The sequence below is a fragment of the Trachurus japonicus genome, chromosome 24 (genome assembly GCF_045865225.1).
Source record: "Trachurus japonicus isolate A0001 chromosome 24, Traja_1.0".
NCBI classification, from domain to species: Eukaryota; Metazoa; Chordata; class Actinopteri; order Carangiformes; family Carangidae; genus Trachurus; species Trachurus japonicus.
In genome coordinates, this window is record NC_140930.1 from 26,089,944 (window position 1) to 26,116,088 (window position 26,145).

At 43.5% G+C, this 26,145-nt stretch overlaps 1 protein-coding gene across 1 annotated transcript in view; it reads right to left on the reverse strand.

Annotated features, from left to right (window-relative positions):
* The window catches only part of plcb4b (phospholipase C, beta 4b), a 68,364-nt gene extending 45,443 nt beyond the window's left edge, over positions 1-22,921 (reverse strand). The window contains exons 1-3 of the mRNA XM_085770235.1: positions 22,688-22,921; positions 19,187-19,232; positions 5,312-5,377 (exon numbers count right to left, since the gene is read on the reverse strand). The gene's annotated coding sequence lies outside the window, so the exon portion shown is untranslated. The remainder of the gene's footprint in view (positions 1-5,311; positions 5,378-19,186; positions 19,233-22,687) is intronic.
* Between the last annotated feature and the right edge of the window lie 3,224 nt (positions 22,922-26,145).

Consider the following 26,145-nt stretch of genomic DNA (forward strand, 5'->3'; position numbering starts at 1 on the left):
AGGGGTGTCTGGGCTGATTGGGCGATGGCCATTATCGGCTGATTTTCAGAACAAATACGTGATTGGTTGATTGGGATTAAAGGTATTAGTCATTGATCACGTTAAAACAGATCACCTGGGGTTAATACTCTGCTGTGTGCAGCTGAGAGAAGCTCTGAGTGCTGAGTTGCGCCGTCCCACCTCACACCTTATTTAACTATGAAAGATTTTTATCTTTACTCTGTTACATTTTTACCTTAATTAAACAGCTTTGGATTAATTGTGATGTTAAATAAATGACTTGTAACTTGTTCCAGGGAGAATGGAGACTCTCTGCCTTCCACCTAGCGTCTCTTGGCTGAAAACCAACCTTGTAAGATCAGAGCCTCCGACCCGGTGTCCCAGCTCTCTTCTCTGTGGCACCGCGACACGAACGCACCCTGTAACCCGTAATCTCTTGTTTATGACAGAAAAGACAACAAAAATATACACATCGTAACATCGTATAGTATAACGTTATCCACTGCTCCATGGTTTGCTTTCTTGGCAGCTTCATTTTAACACAAATGCACATGGCCGGGAGGAGGGTTAGCAAAACAGAGGAAAAACAACTGAATTTGCATAGTTCCCCTTTAATGTCACCAGAACAAACATGTCGGTCATGCGGAACTTTAAGTGTGTGACTGATAAAACATAATTCTCACCAAAAGTGATCCTTCATCATCAAACAGATTTTTCTTCAACAATTAGCACAAAAGTTGTAACTACACACTGCTCAATGTAATCCTATACTCAGAGTCTTTCGCAGCTAGACAAAGGTTGATATTTTTGATTCATTTTTTAAGTCTAAATGTTTTTTACATTTTTTTTTACACTTCCCTCTTTGAGTTTGACCGATCTCTAAGTAAGTTTTTCTGGTCATGTATTCATGGTAAAAATGTCTCCGTCTGTGCAGAGCTGTTGGGGAGACGTATCAAGTAACAGCTAGTTAACAGAGAGAAGAAAAACAAACTTCTGAAGTCAGTTGGCTAATATATACTTTTCTTGGGCTGTACATACAAAACGCTGTAATCACCATTTGTTTCTCTAGGACTGTGGATGAAGAAGTATTATGCTGAAGAATGTCTTTTTCCGAGCCAAATGACCCTCTTCTAACCTCTTCCTTGCCTTTTATAGTCGAGCATCACCCTGCTCACTCAAGCTCCATGGTCCCGTGTTATATAAGTGACTTGTGCCTGCTATGGAAACTGGCTGTCTTACAGGCTGACTATAGTGCCCAACAGAGGATATGGGCACGTACAAGGCACACACACACAATTGCTATTGTCAAATGAGGTATGGCAGCAGGATCTCCCTCGCTGTCGAAACACAAGACCTCCGTCAGGTCCGTTCCCAGCGTTCACCACCGCTGAGGAGCCCATGAAGACGTGAATTAGTGGATGAAACACACACCCATACTAGGACACGCACACCCACACTCTCTAAGAGTTCTATATATAGTCATCCACATCCACCCTCTGCCAAATTGAGTTACACAAAGAATTTAACACATGGCCTAATGGACGGAGCATCCACCTCATAAATGATGGCCTAAAGCTCAAATGGATATTAGTGTGCACGCGTGTGTGTGTGTAGGTGTGTATCAGCGTGTCTGTTGACCCGAGGGCCAATGACTACCCTCAGTGACTCACTGAGGGAACACTGAGGCCCCTCAGAGGGAGTGAGAGGAGGGAGGGGAGGGAGCTGAGAGAGGGGCGAGGGCTGTCCCCGGGTTATCAGCAATCTTAATCAGAGTTATTTAGAGCACTGCATGTTTCACTATGTGTGTGTGTGTGTGTGTGCCCGTGTGTGTTTATGTGTGTTTAAAAAGGCACTTAGTCAGGGAGTTCCCTCAATGTAATGAGGCAGAGGGCCAGGCTTAGCACACTTAACCCAACTGACTGGGACACGGCGCTGTGGTCTGAAGCTCCTCTGCAATCTATAAACAGACGGCGCATCACAGTTACTTCTGTAAGTGTAATGAGTGCAATAAGACTTTGAGAAGGAGAGAGAACAAAAACAATCCAGGAGTAAGACTGGAGGCAGAGAACAAAGTGTATCAACAACGGAGAAAACACTTATATTGTTTGAGGGATCCTCATTTAAAGTAGTCGTAAAGGAGAATTAGTCTAAATTTAGAAACAGAAATCCTCGATCTTTGCTCAGTGATGAATCTGTGTGGCCGGGGCCCAACAAATGGAATATGGAAAAGACCATTTTTCAAGAGCTGACGGTGTCCGTATCTGGTTAATAATAGAAACATCACACCGGAACAATGGTATTAGAGAGACTTCAAATGACACGCAGTCGATCTTAGAAAGTGTGTGGACATGCCGTGTGTGGGAAAAGTAGCACAGATAGGAGTGATGTGGACGCCTGGCTTTTGTTTCTCCTCTATTTTGATAAAAGCTCTTATTCGAGTACTAACATTCAAAGCATCAAGTTTAGTCTACTGTACTGTAGGTATCCTCCCCAGCTGTGGCCTGTAGTCTCTTCATCCTGAGGAAGCAATTTTGGCTTTTTGACATCTATTCTATAATATTCCAAGAGGCATTTGAGGACAGGGCCAGAATGTAACTTGAGGCTTAGTCTAATCTTGGCATAAATGGATTGGTGTCTCACTTGGAGGTGATGAAGGTGACAGAGGTGCAGAGCTTGAAAAACCATGTTAATTTGGGCATGGACGTTAGGTAACTGGCCTTTGCAAAGGGATGCCTGCAGAAGGAAAATACCAAATTATCCCTAAATTACTTTGTTACATCACTGACTCTGTGCTGCGCTGCACTGCATGACACTGTGCTGTGTGTGTGACGGTCTCATTTAGACCAGATTAGGAGGTCGAAGGTTTGCTTTGCCCAGCTACACACACCCTGTGGAGGGCTCTTCTGGGGCAGGTTTGCCCAAACATGGGCAAAGATGTCGAGGATACAGAGAGACACTCAACATATTCTGGTTGACCTATGTGTAGTGCTCCAGAAGCCTCTGAATTTTATTTGAACAAGGATTCAATTTTCCTCAGATAAACCTCAGGCCTCTTGGCCCGTGTAGCAAACTGTTTGTCCAGGCGACTGCAAAACAGCGCCAACAGGGAACTTGGTACAATACTTTAAGAGGATTAAAATGTCCCACATTACTGAAATTCAAAAGAAGAGACTAAAATTCAGCGACTGCACTGTCACACCTGAAATGTTAACCAAAGAAGCAGCCCACCCCCCTCTCTAAACTGCTGTCCATCTCAGAGGGGGACACTGAGAAACGAGGGATAAGCCAGCAAGTGAAATAAGTAATAAACAGAAGCTTGAGAGTTTGAGACAAGGAAAATTGGACAGGAGGAGGGCAGGGGGGAGGGAGCAGGGGGCTGCTAAAAAATATGGGATTTCACTCATTGCCCAAATAAGTACCTATTAAAAGGGAATTTGTGCCCCGCTGAGCTGCCGATAAGGCAGCCAGGAGAAAGAGCTGTGGAAATAGAACATGTCCATATAGAGAGGAGAGCTGTGGAGAGGGAGCAGGATGGGGCCAAGGGTTAAATGCTTCCCCAGAATCTGAGCTTTCCACTGGCGTAAACCCAGTAAAAAGAGTCCCTGAGTCCCCAGTGACTGACACGGCCCGAGGACCGACTGTGAGCATGAGTGAGAATCCGCAGCTGAACCTCTGCCCAAGACATCACAGCTTTTTAAATCGGTTCCACATTCAAGTGCCATGTTATCTGATGTTTGAAAACACTAATGATGAGAAACTTGGGATTTGTCATGGGGCTCCTCTAACCACACCGAGCGTCAGCCCGGCCCCGGCCCCCAGTCTGAAACCACCGGACTGACACAGAGAGAAAAGACTGAGACAGAAAGAGGAAAACCTGTCTTGACAAACAAACACCCCACAGATGTTGCTCCTCTCCGACACCACTGGTCTCCATAGCAACCTTGCTGGCCAGTAATAGCCTCCAGCTCGGCTGGCTGCAATGGCGTCATGCAGACACGCACACACACAATACACACAAAGAGGCACATTTCAGCCACTGAATGGGATACCAGTGTGTATTTATAGAGACAGAGGGACACACTAGCCCACCCAGGCCAACCACCCCCTCAGGCCTTAGGCCTCACCAGAGAGCACACATCTCTGGACTGACACCAACCATGCACACACACGCACGCACATGTGCACAGACACGCACACAAATGGACTCAAAACCCTTAAAAACATCCACCAAGTCCCTGGAATCTAGTAAACAAGCTCTGTAATTGATGATAACAGACAGCTGGGAATTATACATTAGAGCTGTTTGTGTTGTTGTGTTTGTGGTTCATGCAAAAACCACTGACTGCATATTAAAATGCGCAACCATTTTAACATGAATAAACTGAGCTTCATGAACACAGAAGATAACGTCCTGTTACCAGTATTAGTGTCGTACAACAACACATTCAGTACAACACAGTTTCCATTTACAGCTGAAGGTTGTTGTCAACAGGTGTCCTTGGCATGAGGACACACACTGTTAGAGTGAAATACAGTGGTTTATTCCCCCATACAGATATAGATGATCATATATTGGCCAGAGGTTGAAAACTATTCCTCACTAGTCTTATGTACATCCATGTACAACAAGATCCCATCTACTCCTGCAACATACAGCAGAATTTAGTGAAGATCTCGACATGTTGTTCCTTTTGCATGAAGCACTTTGTGTTATCGTTTCATCTCGCACAATAAATATATATAGTGGTTTAAACTGAGTTTTACTGGATGGATGTGCAACAGGTGTGAGCCTCAGTAAGACCAGCTGGCACCGCGCTGAGGCAACAACTGATGTCTGCTGTTGGCCAATATTACCACCACGTGTGTCACGGAGATTTGTACCATAATGTGATCTTTCAAGCTGATGTGTGATCATTTGGGGAGACACACAAAACAATACAGGTTTAAAGGTAGAATAACAGTAAGGTAAAGGAGAGGACAATGTGAACAGAGTGAATTATCACCTGGACTAGAGAGAGGAAAATCTGTCTGTTGGACTTTTCCTACACTGTCTGGATCCTACAGCTGTTCATGGTGGGGAAAGAAACTGCACAATAAGGCTACAGTAGGTATACTAGTCAGAGGTATGTATATGTATACTGCAACGCCTACCACACTGCTACTACCTCCACATCTCATCAACAGGAAGTGATGCTGTGCTTTAAAGATGACAGCAATTTGCAGGTCGTGTCAGGCAGTGACCCGGTCGGCGGTTACATAAAGCCTCTTTACTGTTACTGTGTATGTGGGAGGTGAGTCTGAGTGTACTTACCAGGTGACAGACAGAGGAACAGAGACCGGGGGGAGGGGAAACACTGGAGGACAGCACTGGACCACTCTGGAAGAGATTGACAGAGGGGAAACAAAGACATTAAAGGAGACATATTCTGCCCCCTTTTCCCCAAATTAAAATAGTTCCCAGGTGTCTTAAAGACATGTCTGTGACACGCTTTGGTCAAAATACCCCACGGATCAAACATCACACTCTTTTCGCTCTTTTCATCCTCTCTAAACAGCCCTGTTCAGAATGGCTGGTTTCAGTGCCTGTCCCTTTAAATGCAAATGAACCACTGCTTGCCCCGCCCCTTCTACCGGTACCAGGTAGGGGTGGGGTTATGCAAATTAGAAAATTAGTTACATCATTGCTCGACAACTGAGGGAACAGCTCATACAACCACATGGATTTCAACCTAGGGAGCCTGAAAACTACAGATTTTTTTGGTCAATTCTCACATTTTGGGGGCCAGAAGGTAAGACAATCACCCAAATGTTAAAGAGCCTTCAAAAAGTGCTATTTCCATAATATGTCTCCTTTAATTCATCAAGTGTGATTTTCTCCGTGCTGCCGACTTCATTATTCATCTTCGTCTTGTACACTTACAGTAATATCACAGATCCTCACGATGCCTTCGGGGAAGACGCTGACACACAAACAGACACGTCCCTCTACGAATATTTGCACACACGACACACTAGGGTGTAATCACACCCATGCTCCTCATCCTATTTGCCTTGTGTGGAATTTTTAATCATTCCTCTGGCTTCTGCTAAATAAACTTTTAATAGGAAGCTGCTTAAGAAAGGCTGTCTTCGTCAGAGAGGGAGGGGCGGGAATGAGCTGGCAAATAAGGTAAAGGGCACCACCTCCGCATCGTAGCTTTTGAACGGTAGGTATGTCAATGAGGATGAGACAGTCTGCTAAAAGCATAAAATATAAATGTAAAGTGCAGAGTGGGTCAAAGGGGCAGACGGAGAGACAGAGTGGAGGAGTGGAACAGGAACAAAACTATAGATGGACATAAGGACAATCCTCCTCTTCTTGAGCCATATTATATCCTTACAGTATGTCTGCACCAAAGACAAGATAAGTTGGTCAATGACTGTGTTCTGCTCGTGTCTCTACCCTACTCCTCGTCACAGCTCCATCTTGCTTTGCTGAGTGCACGACAGGAACCTGTGGTCATAATGATGTCAAGATAAACTCTGTCTGATGAGCACAGACTGATTTCAACAACTAAGTGAGGAGCATTGCAGTCTGTAAATCCTATTTAGGGTTACCCAGTTTATTTATGTTGATTTTGTGAGACCGATAAAAAGATGCGTCCTGTGCCTGGCTGCTTTCCTCTGATTTGCAGAAAGTCTTTCATACAGATGCTCTACAGTCATCTCCTTCACCATGTCCTTAAGTGTTCACACTTGCGATACGGCCTCAGAGTCGGACAATCCATGCAAACGATCTCATCCTGGAAAAATCCCTCACCGTCACTTCCATTGTTTGGGCATTTGCACAGGCTCTCTGTCTATTGCTTCCTGTAATGGCCATTCCCTGAACGACAGGTCTTTCCCAGGGGAGCCATCTGTAGTAATGCCCCTCTGTCTGAATCTTAAACACAAAGCTATAAAGCGAATATGGACCAAAAGCAGCCACTCAGACACCACGGTAAACATGAAAATATTCCTGGGGCTGGGTGCTGAAAGGAAAATCCTCACACTGTTATGTAATTTACAAAGGAAGGGTCCTTGATTATTAATTGGGCTACGCATAATATCATAATGAGCAGGAATGATGAATGAAATGACTGCGAGTGGCCCATGTAAACCACTAAGGAACACAAGGGCTTGGTGTGGAATACTACACACTGTTTGGAGGACAGACAATTTACGTCATGGGGAAAACTTTAAAAATTGATTGGTAATCATCAAGAACTGATTTTAGAGTCAATATGTCTTCCAAATGTAATTTGTCATTGATCAACTCAATATTGATCCTGCTGCATCCATTCTCTCTTTACGCCCATCTGCCTCCTATCTCTCCGTCTCCGCCTCCATCTCTCTACCCTCTCCATGAGGATGAGCCTCTCCCACAGTGGCAGCTTATGTGGATCAAATATTCCACATGTCAAGTGGTCTCACCGGACGAGAGCTGTTCGCAGGGCTCTTCAGCCACGGGAGAGGAGCAGTGGGTACGCGCTGCACCAAAAAAGGAAAAGCCATGTCACATATATGGAGATCAGTATTTATGTTATGCTGAGCTTATTGGTGAGAACGACAAACAGGAAGGTCTAAGACAGATAGACAGACAGACAACGGGATCCCCTCAGGGAGCCTGGGGGGCAGCGAAGGTTTGGACCTGACTGTGGGGCAACGGAGATGTTCTGGACTTCTGGTGTAGGCTAATATGGTCTTAAACTCTCTGTAAACTAGCAACGCAATGAAATCCCTTTAAAGGAAATGGTACGAATATGAAATCTACGACGAACGGGCTCTGATTTGTATGTGGCATCATTTTCGACACAACGTGCTGAACATAACTGAGTGACCGTTGTTCTGTTGAGGTACAGCAGAATGAGTTCATCCTGTTATTTCACAAGTTATCCTTCTTCATCCATCAGAACAAGAGTGATGTCTGGTAAGACGAAGCAGCAGCAGCAGAGGAAGAAGATGCAGAAGAATCAGCAACAGTAGGAGAGGAGGAAGAAGAAGAAACAGTAGAAGGAAAGGAAGAAGGAGTAAAAGCAAAAGAAACACATTAATCATCGCCATATTTGTCAATTGTTAAAAATAAATCTCATTCACTTTCAATTCACAAAACCAGGGCCCAAGAGTGCTGCCATGGAAACGCCCAGCAACCGCTGCTGTACAGTCCAGTGATGGACACAAAATATCAAACAAAGGCTGGATGTACTTTGCTACCTGATCGCTCTGCCTCTGCCCTTTCTGCCTGTGTGTTTAGAGTACATGTATATTTTTAGCAGGAGCTATTCAGTAACATCCAGCTGAGCGATAATAATTCCTTTGATTAGGGCAACAGGTAAGAGGCTGGTAATCTCGCCCCCGCCTGCTAGAGGATTTAAAAGGTGTAAAAGTGGCAGCTCCACCACCATCACTCAACCAACGACAGCTCTACAGGGGAAACACACAGGGGTGCTGATTAAAAGGACAGCGCTGTTAACACAGCCAGCCACACACACTCCCACAGGTATCACAGGACAGGATGTAGCAGGGGAAGTGACATTATCCACGCTACCTGGAATAGTCCCATCTAAAAATAACACACATGCGCGCAGAAACTTTAACATACAGGAGAAATGTGGTTTTTAAATAAGTGTGACATAATTCAGAGCTGAGGAGTTCCTTCTGAAAATATAAACATGTCTTCAGGTGCCGTTTTAAAGTCAGTAAGCACAATGACTGGAAAAGAAACGTCTCTAGTGTTGGGCATGTTCAGTGTTTCCCACAGGTTTGCAAAGAGACTGTGGCGGGGGTCGGACTGTACGGGTTTCGCTTTTACCGTGCACCACTGTCATGCATGCACGCCTGTCTGTGTGTGTGTGTGTGTGAACGACAATAACGGAGAAAGAGCGCTATGCGGAGATGAATGAACGGAACGATATTGCGTTGGTCGAACCAAAAGCAGAAAAATATTTGTGGCGGACATAATTTATTTGTGGCAGGCCGCCATGATTGAATGAACGTGGGGAAACACTGCATGTTACTTTTAAAAAGTAATTAGTTATAGTTACTCGTTACTTTCCCAAAAACATTATTACTACATTATATAACTAATTACCAGGAAAAATAACTATTGCGTTCCTTTTTTTTTTTTTTTTAATTTTGTGGAGGAATACTGAGTGAGTTGGTTCGTTCCAGATGAACTGCTTTTTTCAAACTAGTGAATGAACTGAAAAAATGTGTAGGCTTAGGCTAACATACACCTTAAAGGAGACATACAGTATTATGCCCCCTTTCCACATAGTAAAATAGTTACCAGGTGTGGCCCTGTTCAGAATGGCTGGTTTCAGTGCCTGTCCCTTTAAATGCAAATGAACCACTACTTGCCCCGCCCCTTCTACCGGTACCAGGTAGGGGTGGGATTATGCAAATTCAATAACAGTACATCACTGGAAGACAACTGAGGGAACAGCTCGTAAAACCACATGGATTTCAACCTAGGGAGCCTGAACATTACATTTTTTTTTTGTCAATTCTCACATTTTGGAGGCCGGAAGGCAAGACAAACACCTAAGTTAAAGAGCTTTCAAAAAGTGATATTTCCTTTATATGTCCCATTTAATGAGTGTATTATTTTGTGACGGGGCTTCTTGAGTCAAGTAACGGTACATTTTATTGTCAGTAACGGTAAAGGTGTTAAAACAGGGGAAAAAGTTACTTTTTTGTTACTGAAAAAGTAGCGCCGTTAGTAACGTTTTTATTTCATAACGCCGTTATTCCCATCACTGCTTATGAGCTGGTTTAGATGTGAAGAGAATGAGGCGGTGGATGGAGAGCTGACCGCCTCCTGGCCTCAGGAAATGGAGCCGTCCTGCAGCCTGACACCCAGCTCTCTGTGGGACTGTGTTGGCTGCTCCGCTGCCATGAACAGCACCTGTCAGGGTACTGAGAGGATCGCTCTCATTTTGTCCCTGACGTCAGATGACTTCCTCTTCTATAATTCTATTCTGAGCATCAGTACCAAGGCGAGATCAAACAACACCAACCCTCTGATTGGTGCAGCGCTCTGAGAAAACCTCGCCTCCTGTTTTTCACGCAGCTGTGTCCCATCGGGCGGTGGGACTCCTGAGAGGGTTGAGGGAGGGTCACCAGCTTGGAAAGAGATTCCGTGGACATTGACCTCAAACTGTGAGCCTTTAAACCAAGGGAGGTTTCATCTGATGCTGTATCTATCAGGAACACGAAGAAAGGATGGAACTGCCAGAGCGAAAATTGATGTTTCATGATGCTGTCGGTATCATTGTTACAATATCACAGTACAAAGAAAGCTAACACGCAGCAGGACAGCATAACTTAGCGCAGTCTGTCGTATTCTGCGCATAGACATCAGAGAGAAATCAGTCTTCTCATCTAACTCTTGGCAAGTAAAAAACATTAATAGGTGTACTGTTTTTTCTTTTTGGCAGCTTTTAAATAATCTGCAGCTGCTGAAACTACAACTGTCACTTGAACTGTTACTGTTAGATTCTTTTGAATGTGCAGTTCCTGCATCAGCTACATTAGGACAAATTAGGTCCTATCATCTTTTTTTTATATTATGAAATGTGAGTTCCCGCACACATGGCCAACTTGCAGAATTTATTATGCAACGTTTCGGTACTAGACCTTTTTCAAGCAAAAAATTTTTTCAAAAGATTTTTTGCTTGAAAAAGGTCTAGTACCGAAACGTTGCATAATAAATTCTGCAAGTTGGCCATGTGTGCGGGAACTCTTCTTTTTCTAATTTGGACTTAATTGTCACCCTCCGACGCACCTGCCTAAGAAATAGATGTGCGAAGATTTTTGTTTTTTTCTGATATTATGAAATGTAGCAGACCATGACCAAGACCATGAACGTGTTCTATTAGATGTGGAGCATCTCCGGATTCAGTTTTGCCCTAAATTCACCAAACATTAATCAGACTAGGTGTTTTTACAAAGCAAATAATGCCTAGAAGAAGAGCCATTTAATACCTAAAAGATTTTAAATGTTGCCCATAAATATGTTCCAAAAAGTGGAATACATAGACTTGTTTTACCTCAAAGATATGCTAACACTACAAACCAACCAAAGGACCAGCACCGACACGAAACTCTGTCTATCTGTCTTCTAAGTCAAATGTGGGCGGAATTGAAATGGGAGTTAAAGACAAAAGGAGAGACGTCCTGAGAGAAGCAAGAGGAGGAAACATTTCACATACACTTTGACTTCTCAATTTTCCCTTTTCTGTATGATGCTGTCAGGAAGCAGCTCCCTGAGGGACACAAAAAACAGAAAGACAGAGAGACAGAGAGAGAGGGAGCCTGAGAGAGTAAAATCCAGGTAGAGAAAAAGGTGAAAGGAGAGAGAGAACATCATTCCTTTTGCCTTGGAGAATGATGGACAACTGTCTTAAATAACATACACACACACACAAACTGAACACTTCTCCCCTTCCACCATTGTGCTGGCTAATTAGTGGATTACATTAGCGGTGATGGAGCACAGGATCCACGGCGACTATCACAGGGATACGGTCTTTACCACCAATGATAGGAAACCATTCAACCTCAGCTGATAGTGATACTGATAAGCGATAGGGATAGCTGTTACACAACATCATTTGTGCGAGCGTGACATGGAGTACTGTGAATGAAGGCTCTGCAGAGAGCACAGCCGCTCCTCACAGATGAAATCTGTAACACTGAATTCATCTACATGTTTAATCTCACTTTGGCTGTTAAAGTCAATAAATATTCCATGGTGAGTCGGCTCAAACATAACATCATCACTGCAGATGTACACATGATGTTTGGCATCTGGTATGTGACCGGGAGTGTGGCACAGCTGGAGAGAAACTATCCCTCGCATGTTGTACTGTTCTCATCCTTAATACTATAAAAACAAATTTAAGTCCAACCCAGTTTTTGATGCCATATATGGTCAGGGTGTTTTGTAATAGTCACTCAGTGTATTTACATTTGTAATTACCACTGTAAACAGTGAATTAATGCTGATGGTTAATTGCAGAGGCTGGGTTCGTACTGCCGACCTATACATGAGAGCTTCACAGGAAACGAGGGACGCATGTAATTAAGGGTTATGGTGTTTTAATTCTACCTCATTGATAACCACTATTCTGTTTACTGTTAACGCTCCCACAGCCGGATCCCAGCTGGATTAAGTTACTGCTAATGGAAACCAAACATTTCCCATTGCTGCTAATGTACATTAAAGTTATTTAAGCCGAGTGGCTTTTATTCTAGGGGGAAAGAAATCATTATGAAGGAAGTATATTTGTCAATGTGTTCTGACTGCAGTCCTTAGGTCATATAAGGAGCAGCTCAGCGTCTACTTTTGACTGACTGCTTTATTAAAACATGTTTGTTTGGCTGCACTGTAAACAGCTACATGAGTTGATTTTCTGATATTTATCTGACAAAGTAGTTCTTCGAGTAGTGTTTGCTGTTGCATTTAACCACAGATGCTGTGACCATGATAACCGTGTGTCGCCAGTCACACAACATTTTTTTTTAAAGTTACTTTGAGTTGAAGTGTTGTGCTAAGTGTTCACACCCATAACATTAGGTAGGGAGGACACTTCGACCTTGAGGGATGGAAATTTTCTGAAAAAACACATTTTCAGAGATCAGATCTGATCTGAGGTTTGACCTAGTAAGATTTCTGGCCTGATTTCTGCAGAAAATGGACTTGTGGGGCCGATTCAAACCTGAAATCTGAAAGCAGCTTTTAATTCCAGCCCTCAGGTTAAAATAACAGCAACAGTTGTTGTCAGTGTGCTGCATGACAATAAAACCAGTCATTTAATTTCCCTTCTCATTATTGATTGGAACTCTGGCATAAGTGGGGATTGTGTACACAGATTGATTGAGTCAAATTTAACCGAGCCGAGGAAAGTTTTGTTGTGAAACGATCAACCACCTCTTTGGCAAAGTACACAACAGCTGTTATGTATGAGTGGCCACCTTGGACGTCTCGTTCCTGTGTATTTCAGCCATTATTTTCCATTCTTAACAGGCCTGATGGCGTTTCTCAAGTCACACGTTCTCAGTACAGTCCATTTAGCAGACGAGTTCACTGGAAAGTAAAGATACTAATGAGGCGTAGAGAGAAAGGAAGTTGAAAGCTGCTTTTCCCAGAGTAACTGTCTTCAGGATTAAGTAAGCACAGCTTGGAAAAACTGTATATATAATATAAGCTATACAGTGTGTGCAATTTCCTATTCTTCCGCATGTGGTATAATAGTGTCATTGGGGAGACAATGTCTCCCAGCATTAGCTAAAGTAAGATTTATAACACTGCTCTCATGATGTGCTTTGATTGTGACACTTTTATAAACTTTACATTACTTCCACAGTTTGTTATGATAGCCATCTAATGGATTTATATGCTGAGCCTAGAGGTTTGTTTAAATGACATGCGAGAAGTGGCTTTGACAAATTTCTGGCAGTGGTCGGAAATCCATGTGAGGGAACTGTTTGCCCATTATACTCCATGTTAATGCTCATCTTCAAATTTGTTTCTCTCTATCCTGGAGTTCAGGGAGCATTTAGCAGTTTATGAGTTGACGACGGTTGACAAAAATGCCATTTAAATCCACTTTGTCTCTCGATACGTAAAAACAAATATAGACATAAATTAGCCCCGCATTAAATTCTTCATGCTGTTCCACTCGGGGATATCTGTGTAAACCAGGCATCCGCTCGCAGCCATTAGATTATGTAAGTCAATAATAAAATAGAGACAATTGTGTTGTGTTTTGTCTTCTGCACTTCGACTTAGCTGAGCAGGATAAGTGATCAGCTCAGCTGCTAAATGTTACATAATTGCTTTAAGTTGTTATCTCGTACAGTAGCGGGCTGATTAAAGATGCTCTTCTGGTACACACTGTATATAAACACACATGCGCGCACGCACACACACACACACACACACACACACACACACATCTCCCTCCTTTCCCAGCCAGACAAGAGCGGAGCTGTAGAAAGAGGAAGAAGCAACATTCCTGCTGTTTATCTAGTCATCTGATCTGGCCAGAGAGTCATGTGTTGGAGCTGTGTCAGAGGCTCGGCGGCATGCTTTAGGCTAACACTAGCTTTATGTATTCTGCTGTTTTCATTCCCTCACACTGCTCTCCGTCGCAGTGTGAACAGGCCTGTTCCCTTCTGAATCACACCAATGCCGGGGTTCATGTTTGAAAAGAGGATCACGACCGAGGAGGACTTCAAGACCTCTCTACATTTGAAGCTCCCTGGTTTTATATTGCTGATGAAATGCTTATATATGGAACTGAAATCTCATGTTCTCATCACTGATATTCTATTTTTTTCCCCTCTACTTATTGAAGCCTTTGTTCTGGGAAACCCCAAACCGCAGCCTGCTTCACGTTTATAGTGTTCAAAGGTTTAATTTTACTTGGTGCACAAGAAAACCTAAATCAGTAAATAAAGCCACAATGTAAAGAAACGCATAGTTAAGAGTCTCTAAAGGTTTCTTAATCTCCCCCCTCAAACACTGACAGTGTAATAAATGAAGCAGTTATTTTGCTGAGTTGAATGATCTTCATCAGTGTGTTGTAAAAGCCTTATTCTGTCTATTATTGGGCTGGGTAATAATAGCTATCCAGGAGAGGATGGTACAAAATCAAGTTTTGCATTCTGGAGCGAAGGTCGACAGTTTAATTGGAAGTGCAAATTGCGTTCACATGTATCCCCATAGTGGATTGAGCCACGAGTAAAGTGAGTGTGCACGCCGCAAGTGTGTGTGTGTGTGTGTGTGCATTTAAAAAGAAGGAGTGGGGAGTGGAAGGAGGGAAGAGTGCACGTGTTTAGTCGAGCTACAGTTATCATCAGTGAAGTGTTGTTTTTACTCCTCCAAGCCTCTTTCACACAAACCAGGAAGCTCCCACTGATGGCGAAGTATGGAGAAGTAAGTGTTGCCAATTTTTTTTAAAAAGAGTAAATATTGACTTGATGGCTGCAGCTCCCATCTGTTGGTGTGAGTGAGTGAGCGGCTCCCTCTCTTACTGCCCGCTTGGCTTTCACTCCTCTCTCTCTCTCTCTCTCTCTCTCTGTGTGATGCTGTCTGAGCGTCTGCAGAGAATACCCTGTCATTGTATTCACCCTGCAGCCACACTTACCCTTGTAGTGAAGACACGCTCCCTCGTCACTGATCTCTCACTTTCTTCACAGCGTGCTCGCATATTAATCTATAACATCTGGACCAGTGAGGGCTGCGGCCGGGTTTTGATCGTCTCTGTTGTGTTGGAAGTTGAGACTGACGGAGAGGAGGCGGAGTGGTTCATCAGTGACACTGAGCTCAGGGCCGTACTGGGGTTTACATTAGACTGAGACACTTAGCTGTGTCACAGGCCGGCAGAGCTGCGTGTTTAATAATCAGGTGTTTCACACATCTGTACGGGGTTTTCCTAATTACTGACTAACCAACCAACCATTGTCATTTTTTCTAGATCGAGTCAAGTCAAGTCCTGTAATGGCAGAGCTGTAACAATTAATCGATTAATTGAACAATAATCGATTATTAAATGAATCGTCGACTTTTTTGATAATCGAGTAATCAGTTATTTAAGAAAAAAAGGAAAAATTCTCTGATTTTAGCTTCTTAAATGTGAATATTTCTGTTTCTTTGTTCCTTTAGGACAATAAATTAATATCTCTTTGGTTTGTGGACAAAACAAGACATTTGAGGACGTCGTCTTGTGGTTTGGGAAACACTGATTGACATTTTTCATCATTTTTTAACATTTTATTGACCAAACAACTAATCAATTAACAGATTAATCGATAATGAAAATAATCAGTTGCAGCCCTACAGTATGTAATAGGTCAAGTCAAGTCCAATTATTGCAATTTTACCTGCAGAATATGATCTTAAAGCCCCAGTATGTAGGAATTCCCCTCATCTAGCGGTGCGGTTGCATATCTAACGTATTCTTGATGTTGCGTTCACGTGAAATTGGGCAGACGTCAGACAGACAACAGATGCTGCATGTAAAAGGATAAACAAGCGTCTATGTAAACAAGTGGTCCGCCAGCACGAGGCAAAACAATACAGGCGTAACAATATGTTGTCATGGTGATGTCGTATTGTTTACCTGACCCACGTTTTACCGTCTTTCTCTGGTGGAGTAAAATGACATCCGGTTGCATCCAATGCACCTGAATGCAACATGTGCCTCCTCTTCCTCACACTACACAGTGGTGACAGTTTTAACAGGCGCTACCTGGAAAACTTTCTCCCCGAGCCGACAGCTCCGCTGAGTTTCCATGGTTACCTACGGTCACGCTGCCACTGAACATAAAAAAAATGGCGATGCAACATGGCCGCCTCGGTTCGGTGCGCCACCCCTTGTATATTTTAACGACTTGTAACAACTCATTCTAAGGTACGAGAAAAGCTTTCATTTGTATGATTCGACTTCAGTGAAATACGTATTTATGAAAGCAATATTTGATTTTTGCTAATAAAAAGCCAAATAAGTTACATACTGGGGCTTTAATAAAGTGAAAAGACAAGATATTTGTAACTGTCAGTTAACATCATTGGCCAGTTTATCCAACATGTTTAAAAAGTATGGCACTGAATTGGATTTCATAGTAATAACTGATATTCAATAAAATACATGGAATCACTGATTGACAGGGGAGTGATCCAATCATGACAACGCCGTTCTCAGCCTGAGCTTATACTGAGTAATATTAGATATTCATCTTATGTTTTATAAACATGAAATAAAAAACACTCAAGTCAAGTCCCAAGTCTTTCATATTCTGTCAAGTCAAAGTCACAAGTCATCAAAACAACAACTTGAGTCAAAGCCACAATGACTCTAACACTTCAAAACAAGCTGCTTCAGCACATTTTAGAGCAGCCATTTAATTCCAACAATGGGATTAGGTTTAAAGATGTTGTTACTTTGAAAGCGACACCTCCTGTGTTTTCAATGAATGTCAAGGTCTGACAGTGCAGCTCAGGGTTGGCCAGTGTTTCAGGCTGCTGCATCCAGGCAAACATTTGCAGTAGGAATTGATTTAACATGTTGCTGCCGGTATAGGCAGCGCTGATGTACGACTGCTGCTGCTGGCAACACTATTAGAGTTTGCAGCGTTTAGAGGAGTTAGATGGAGACGCTTCATCACAGCCGGCAATAACCCAAACAATATATGAGCCTGCTGGCTTTTTTTTTTTTTACAATTACTTTTGATGTCCAATTCTTTCACCACTTGTTTTTTCATTACATACATACAAATCATTTAGTCCAATGAAATGCTCTGTTGCATAAAAACACTACACAAAACTGCTCAGAGGAAGTTCTAAAAACACAATGCAAACTAATGTGGTAGTTCTGGCTTTGCATCTGTACTGTATTTACTTAAACCATAACAGGACCAGAATGTACTTTCCTTGCTGGACTGAATACATATTGAAATAAAGTGAGACATGATCACAAAACTGAGAGACATGAACCAGGCCTGTTGCGTTGGACCACTTTATCCCCCATTGACTACAAAGAGGGAATCTGTGTTCCCTGCTCTTATATTTATGCTAATACACATTAGGATGAAATGGAAGAATCTTGAAGTGTTAGAGTGCATGCTTCCTCTCATGCAGAATGGGCCTTTTAGACTGAGGATGCACTAGAGAATTCTGAGACAAGAAATATCATATTAAAGAAAAGTCCAACAAGAGGAGAGTCCCTGATCAAAGCTTTGCCAGGACCAATGACATTTTGCTTGCTCATGGTGGGAACGGTTGGGTCTCTGATCAATGTTACAGTATAAAGACTTTGGTCCAGAGCTGCTCTGTTTCAAACACGCCTCGATTTGGTTTTTACAAACGACTCGACTTCACTTGACACTTGAAGTGAAAAGTAAAATGTGGTCCTGTATGTGTATGATTCTCTGTGCCTTGTTTTTACCTACGAGTGGCAGGCTCGAAACATCCTTTAAAGTTATGATAGAATAAAGTATATTTTCATTGGGAGCAGCTACAGTGTTTTCTCTCTCTTTTTGTTTTTACCATTATCCTTGCATAATATCATAATAACTGCATGTTAATATTTTTCTTCAAAACTTACAAGTTGGTCACTTGTAGCTATTTAACATGACATGTTTCAACCAAACAAATGCAGTTATCATCTGTTTGTGGAAACAGCAGCTCCAGTCTAACAGTGTTACAGAAGTGTTCTGCTGTCCGTCCTCATCCATCACACGCTCGCCTGCTGTACAATAGATCAAATGTAATTTAGGGGTAATGAAAATGTGTACCTCTCACCTCCACAAAAAAATATAGATTGAAGGATATGAAAATGAATCAGGCCCAGCCGACAAACAGCCCACACGCTACACATTACATCATTAATACAGATTACATCATTAATACAGAGCATATTATAGAGAGCAATCACCTCTCGGCCACATTACAGGTGCTGGCTTGGCAGGAGGCAGCAGCAGCAGCAGCAGCAGCAGCAGCAGCCATGCAGCCTGCTTATCAGTGAGTGATGTCTGGCCATGGATGAACGAATGCTGCACATCAGTTTTTATATGAACCATACAGTGAAAAACGAGGCCCATTGCTCTCATCATTCAGCACTGATCCAATAAAATGACTTGTTGTTGGCAGCTCTCGATGCTAACCGTTTGTGGTGTTGAACTCTTTGGTAGAAAAATGCATTTGTAGTCGAACCAGGCCTAAAAGACTGAATAACAACGAGGCTAAAGAAGTGGATATCTGTTCTTCATCTCTGATGGAAAATCCTCCTCCTTTGCTTGGTTTGTTGTTGGGTTTTTTTTACATGTTAGATTACACGCTGAGACATTCTCATTACATAAGTTGCTAGGTAGGCCTACAGGCAGGATGAGGCCATATGTTTCCCACACATTATGCATACACTTTAATCAATTAACTTAATGCAGATGAGGTGATGAATATGCAATGGCGAACTGGGTGCTCTGGAAAGAAGGAAACTAATATTGAAGAGGTCGCCTGTGTTAAATTCTACTCAATTCTAGGAAGAGAGAAAGCCTTTTCACCAACGCTACCAGATGTTACTAACCACACGTTCTGCTGGACAGAACCTACCAGGGCCTGGATAAAAATAACACAGGAAAGAGATGGAAAACCAAAACTCACCAGTTCAGCATCAATGAGGTTCAGTGGGAGAAGCTCATGTCTTGGCCTGCAGAGACAAAAAAGGACATACGGTAAGAAGGAGAGAGAATTTCATAAATCACAGAGACCTGAATATGGACTTATTTGGCTGATATCTAAAACCCGGCAGTACAGTAGGAAGAACAGGAGCCCAGACGGAACCACACACAGAGATGAGTGCATACCACATCCCTGTGCCGCTGCACTGCCAAGGAAAACATGAAGTAAATCACAATATCGACAAAAGAGCTCGGAAGCAGTCGCGTTTCCACAATAGGAGCAGACTGACGCGTGGAGGGTTGTTGTGAGTCAACATGTTTTGAACATACTACCACGACACGGGGCCTGTCAGCTGGAGTCTGTCTGCGCTGCCACGTTCAGACTGTAGATCTCTCTGCGAGGATGACTGACAGCTTTATCATGGCTGCCGAGAGAAGGAACTGAGCTGCAATAAAAACATCAAAACAAACCGATAGAAGAGGAAGACAGCCGAGCTAATCAAGACCAGGCACGTCTAATAGAGAGAGAGAGAGAAGAAAAAAAGCTGAACAAGAATAAATAAAGAGAGGAAATGAGCAAATGAGCACAAGCAATCAAGGCACGGAGATGCACAGTGAAGTGGAAGGCAGAGGGATGGATTCCGAACAAAGTCCCGCAGGAATAAACCTCCACCAACCTTCAAGGAATTCAATATGCTGCTGGCAAGTGCGCTACTGTGAAAACATGCAAACAGAGAAAAGGAGATTTTCTCACTTCATTGCTGTTTGGAGCGAGCCCTACAGCTACATTCAGCCTCACCACAGAGCTGAAGGAATCCCAAAAGACAACACGGGGAAATGTGCGCCTCAGACACATTTCATAGACTAATCACCCTGAGATCTGTGGCTGCAACATTTGTGAACCCTGAAAAGCAACTGGCTGCGTGCGCCAGGGCGTCCTAGCTCCTCCTCCTCTATTATACATTCTTTTTTTTCCATCCAAGTCAAAATCTAGTTTTGTAGTTAGCCTGTCTTTGTAACTCAAAGCGAAGATTTTTATTCTGTCTGACTAAATGCACACAGAAGATATTCACCGTGCCTTAAAGCCATTCAATTCTGAGCAGTAAATTAAATCACAAGCCCCACCACCTGCGTTGCACACAGTAAAATACATGTTATTCATCTCAAGCAGGACTCACTGGGGTGATTTCACTCAGCTCGGAATAAAAAGAAACCACGGGCTCACTGTGCGTGTGGTTACAGCTGCGTAATGGAGACTGTGGCGAGTTTGAGGCAAGGATTTAATTTCTTAAAGCGAGACAAAACTCTGCTATACAGATTCACCAAAGGACACTAAATGAATATCAGTGATACCAAAAAGGACATCAAATCTAATAATTTTCCAGCATGATGGTGTAAGCGCATCAGAGTCAATTTTGGTCCACAAAACACTGAAAGTAATATGAGCAGTAATAATCATGATCACAGCGCAGTGTTCAGAAAGAAAATAGATAGGGATTATCATTATTAAAGCCCTGGTTGTGCTGCCATCCCATCCAGAAGAACAGCACTGTGCTTCCCTTAAAAAATAACCTGAAATTTCCATCCAAATGACTGACCACCGGATGCACCGAAGACGTAACACTTTACAATGTCATCTAGTCCAAAAAAGAAATTAATAAAGAAGAGCCCACCTGCACACCCTCAGTTAGCCTTTAAGCTTCTTAGTACACCTCTATTCATCAAAATGCTTCGCAGCCTGGGTTTAAGCCACAGGTACGGGATTGTTATTGTGTGAGGGAGGGTAATGTTTGCCTCTGTAATCAGCGGCGAAACGTTTACGCAGCAATGTCAATAAGCCAAAAGCAGAATTTGTTTTTCTTTACATAATGGAGGCGATCTTTCATGGTCAACAGAGGACAAACTCTGAAAGGCGGGGTGGGTGGGTGGGTGGGAGACAACCTTGTGTAATTTTACAATAATAGACGCTGACACACCTCTGTGGGTCCATGTCCAAAAAGCCAGTTGAGATAAGATACAGTCACATTAACAAAAGACTATATAACACACCTGTGATGCATGTTACAGGAACAAAAGGCTCCTCTGCAAACACACAAGGTGGATGGAGCATGTCGCTGTGTGAGCAGGTGGAGGAGAGCGCTGCAACAAGTTAGTGAAGCCATAATCTAAACCCATTCATCAATTAATTTTTGGAGGGGCTGACCGCCCAAGTAAAAAAAAAAAAAAAAAAAAAACCTTGAACAAAACAACACATTACTGGCTATTTGAACAGCGCCTGAGGGTTATTCCTGAACAAATAACACTCTGCCTCCTGGGTGTATGTGAAAAAACAGGTGATGAAAATAGAAACCCGCTGTCTGACTACATGTCAAACTAAGCAATGCTGTCATTTGCTCTAGAATCAAATAGACTTTTTGCAGATAAATATGTGTGCATGTCTAATAATAAAAATGAGATGTTCCAGACAGCAAACTGACATCGATTTAACCTGGAATCAACACTGAGATGATCTAATATTCAGCTTTTGATGCAGGTTGAGTGAATTGCAAACATCATTTTGACAATTATAACACCAGAGATGACTTGGGCTTATTCTGCCAGACACAGAACAGTTCCTGCAGTAAAACTAGCAGTGTGGCTCAGTGACACCTTGCTCTGTGGGATGGATGTATGCACAGCAGCTGCAGCTGATTGACTGAGCCTCAGCCTGCCGCCCAGCAGCAGCAGCAGCAGCAGCAGCAGCAGGCTGTGGATGCAACATCATAAATTAACTCAAATTATCTGGCGGGTCAATAAACTGAAAATATCACAGCGCGGTGAACCGTGAAGTAAGCACACCTGTGCTAATGTAGGAGCAGAAATTAAAAATAAAAACCACACACAGCCCGGTCTGCGCCGCTCATCAGCCCCCGTTGACTTTTACCGTCACTGCCACCGTGCAGTGTGGCTGTCATCGGGCTGGCTGCTGCTCTGTCCCGCTGCAGCTAGCTCCGCTGGCTAACCTCCCAGCCGTCGGAAACATCAATAAGACCGCATTTCATCAAGTTTTCAGGCGGCTCTGGCTCCCCCCCTCCCTCTGCCCCCCTCCCTCTCTCTCGTGTATCGTATTTACCTGGAAGGGGAGTCACAGCACCGGGCGAAGCGACAGCAAAGAACCGCTGTCAAATTGTTAAAGCTCCATTACAATGCGTCTGGCTAGCTAGCTAGCAAAAGCTACAATCTCCAGCTGTGTGTGTGTGACAGGGGGAGGATGAGTGTGTGTGATATCTGAATGTGAATGATGCCGAGCAGGATTTGGCGTGAGCCTGTGGAAGCTAGCGTGATGGAGTGGAAATGAAAGGTCCTGCTCCCACAGCAGCAGCAGCAGCATCCGTGTGTCACACAGTGTGCGTGGACCGGAGCGGCTCCACGATAGAAACTCTCTATGTTCCACTCACACAGTCAGACGCTTTAAAACAAAAATAGCTGCGTGTTTGTTTCTTACGTGATTTCGGTGCTGGAGAAGGGGGGACGGGGTTTTAATCCGGCGGCGGTGAGAAATGATGCTGTGCAGAGTCCGGCTCGGGGTTTTTCTCAGTGTGCGGCTGGCTGGCTGTCCGAGTCCGAGTCCGAGTCCTCCAGCTGCTGCTGCTGCTGCTGCTGCTGCTGCTGCTGCGGCTCTATCCCGTGTCCCTCCGCCGGTCGGCTCTGTGTCTCTGTCCCGCTGCTCTTGTACCACTCGCCCTCCAGTGGAGACTGAACGGCCCTGATGCGCTTTGATTAGGAACCCCTCATTAACTCGGCGGCAGCGCGCGCGCCCCTCCCCTCTCCGCCGCCACCACTGAACGTGCCTGCGCGTGAATGGTCTCCGTGTGCGCGCGTGCGTCTCTCTCTTTTTGTGTATACCGTATGTGCGTGTGAGTGTATGTGTGTGTGCAAACGAGTGAATGAGTGTGTGTGCCTTGGGTTGACAGAGTGACTCATCCAGCAGATCCAGATCCAGCTCCTCCCTGCTCCTCAACAGCTGACTACTGTAGCCCGCCATGCGTTCACACCATGGCACACACACACACACACACACACACACACACACACACACACACACACACACACACACACACACACACACACGTGCAGATCCGGTGGGGGGCATTCATGAAAAACATGAATTGTCCCCCCCAATAAAAAATACCCTAAATTATTCAAAATTGAACAAATGTAGGCTATTTTCAGACTTCATATTCTTCACATTTTAGATTCACATCTAAAAAGAAATGATTGAAATGGTGTAACAAATAATGTTTGACAAATATATTTCTGACTCCATATTCCATCTCTGGTCTCCTCCACTATAATGCAAATGAATGGGTAGCAGGTTTTTTTTTAAAAAAACGACCCCCTCAATCTTAGGGCTTCATATTTTGATATTCATCCAAATCATGCATAAAGTAGTCCCATACACTGGGAGTAAAGGAAGATGGTGAGAAGAATTGGGGATCTGGGAAGGTCAGTGGGAGGCGAAAGATAAGGACGTGAGTAGATATTATATGTCCGAGACCCTTAAAATTATAATTTACTAATATAACAGCACCGCTGTTGGCTGTTTAGGACAAATAAACAAGAAAGGTATAAACACAATAAATGATTCCCTGTGCAGTACTTTTTAAATGATATGGTGAGCCTCTACCAAGTTGTGATTTATGGTGGCATGTTATGAGCTGCATACGGGCAAAAAAGAAAAGAAAATCACTTTTGTGTCCCCCCCAATCCTGACATCAGATCTGCACCCCTGCACGCACACACACACACACACACACACACACACACACACACACACACACACACACACACAGGCTCTCTGTCCTCCCTCTGGAAAGACACAGCAGTGCTGCACCGCTCCACGCGCGCAGGCTGCCTGCCGTGTGTGTGTGTGACTGCAGTGAGCACTGACTTTACTGCACATTTACTTCCATCGATGGTATCACTCCGTTTATTGCAGGGATGCAGCTCAGGGTTTGCTGGGAGAAATAAAATTCATATTAATATGATGTATACAGCCTGTAAGGAGATAACATCCTGTCTCCACACAGATGACTGACAGGTAGCCTATGCAGGAAATTAAATCATCCGTTTCTGCTGCCATTCAACTGTTGCTGTAATTTCAGGGCAAATCAGCTACAGTAATATGCACATTAAATATTGCCTCCAGTAGGCTACAGGATAAAATGACCGGACAAGGTCTTGGAGAAGATTGAATGACATATATCATCATCTCGGGGAAATGGTTTTAAAACACTATAATTTAAAGTTTTTTTTCAGCAACAGTCTGAGAAGGAGATGAAGACATCCTGATATTTAGTCAAGGTTAAGCTCCCAAAATACTGGATCCATGATGCAGCTCCCACATTCTTTAAAAAAAAATGTCTGTGCCCACAGTTTAGAAGGCATCAGTGGGACATTTTCTCTGACTTTAGAAACACATCAACTATTCTGGCAGGTCAAATAGTCCCACCCATGACGCTAACAAAAAATCATGCTTTATATCAGCAGGGATCCTCTTTAAAAGCCAATCACAAATGTGCCAGAGAATATAAAATATACCTCCTGTGATTCTGAGTGTCGACAACTAAATGGTCTAAAAAGATACAATGGTGAGGAAAACCCTGCAGAGCAAGGACACTGTGTCTTTCCTCGTCTGTTTCAAGGAGACATTTTGGATTTGAGGACATGGTGGTGGGGATAATATTAGAATTCCAATCTGAACGTGATCCGGGCTAGATTAAGGTTAGGTTTAGTGTTAACATGATGTTAAGGTTTAGGATTAGGATATCTGAGGTTCAAGAGTTAGTTCAATTCAAGGCCACGGATTTAACATACAGTAGTCAGTGAAGATCCCGTCAGGTAGCACTGTCTGTGAATGTGTCCGTGTGTGTTTATGTGTCTATCTGTGTGTGTGTGTGTCTGCTCAGTGTACCTTCTAAACAGCACCCTGTGGTCCTCTCCTCTTCTGCTGTCCTGGTGTGCCTCATTAAAGCCCAGTTACAGGACACCTCCTCCTCCTCCTCCTCCTCCTCCTCCTCCTCCTCCTCCTCACAGATGGACAGACGCAGGGTGATAATATTCCTGGGAATTTGGAGGGGCGTCACTGTTTATATAACCCAGAGAATCTTATTAAAAAGCCGCTCTCCTTCCGTCCTGAACTCGGGGTTAATTAGCTCACTTCCTAGTCGCTGTTATGCATGGAGGCCTCTGAATGGTCACAGCGGTTGTTATGGGCGACCAGGCTCGTCTTATCTCCTGTTGCCTGTTGGGATTCCGCTGAGGAGCTGAGACCGAGAAGGACATAGTGTTTATGAAGTCTGGAAAACACACAGCTAAAATTTCCCACACACGCACCTGGACACGCACTTACACAAACACAAACACGTAGCAGATTGACACACAGAAAACCCCAGACAACACTGATATAACGTGTAACAAGCTTTGAGAATTTGGTCAAGAGTATACAAAAAAATATTGTGTGATCACTTGTCATGCTCCAGGAGAAATAGTTTGATATTACTGTGGCAGAAAACACACTCGGTGCACACAGTAATATTCTCTTTCACAGTCTGATGCCAATCAATGTGAAGCGCAACAGAAGCTGAAGTGGATTTTCCAGTTGAATTGCAGCGATCCACTCCACTCCACTTTTTTTGGTACACGGAAATAGGCACAAGGTGTAGAATACAAACATACCCACAAGCATGTGCAGTACATGCATGTGCATATATTGTGTGTCCTCACCTGTGTAGTTAGGACACAGGTGGTCCTGCACAGGGGCCCGCATCACAGCAAATTTGCATGATTGAGAAGTGTTACCCTCAGAGACAAGTACTGACAGTTCAGAGCCTTCAGGTGGCAGACAGACGGTCCATCATGGAAGTGCTCAAATTCATGTTCCTATCAGGTTGTTTTATTTTT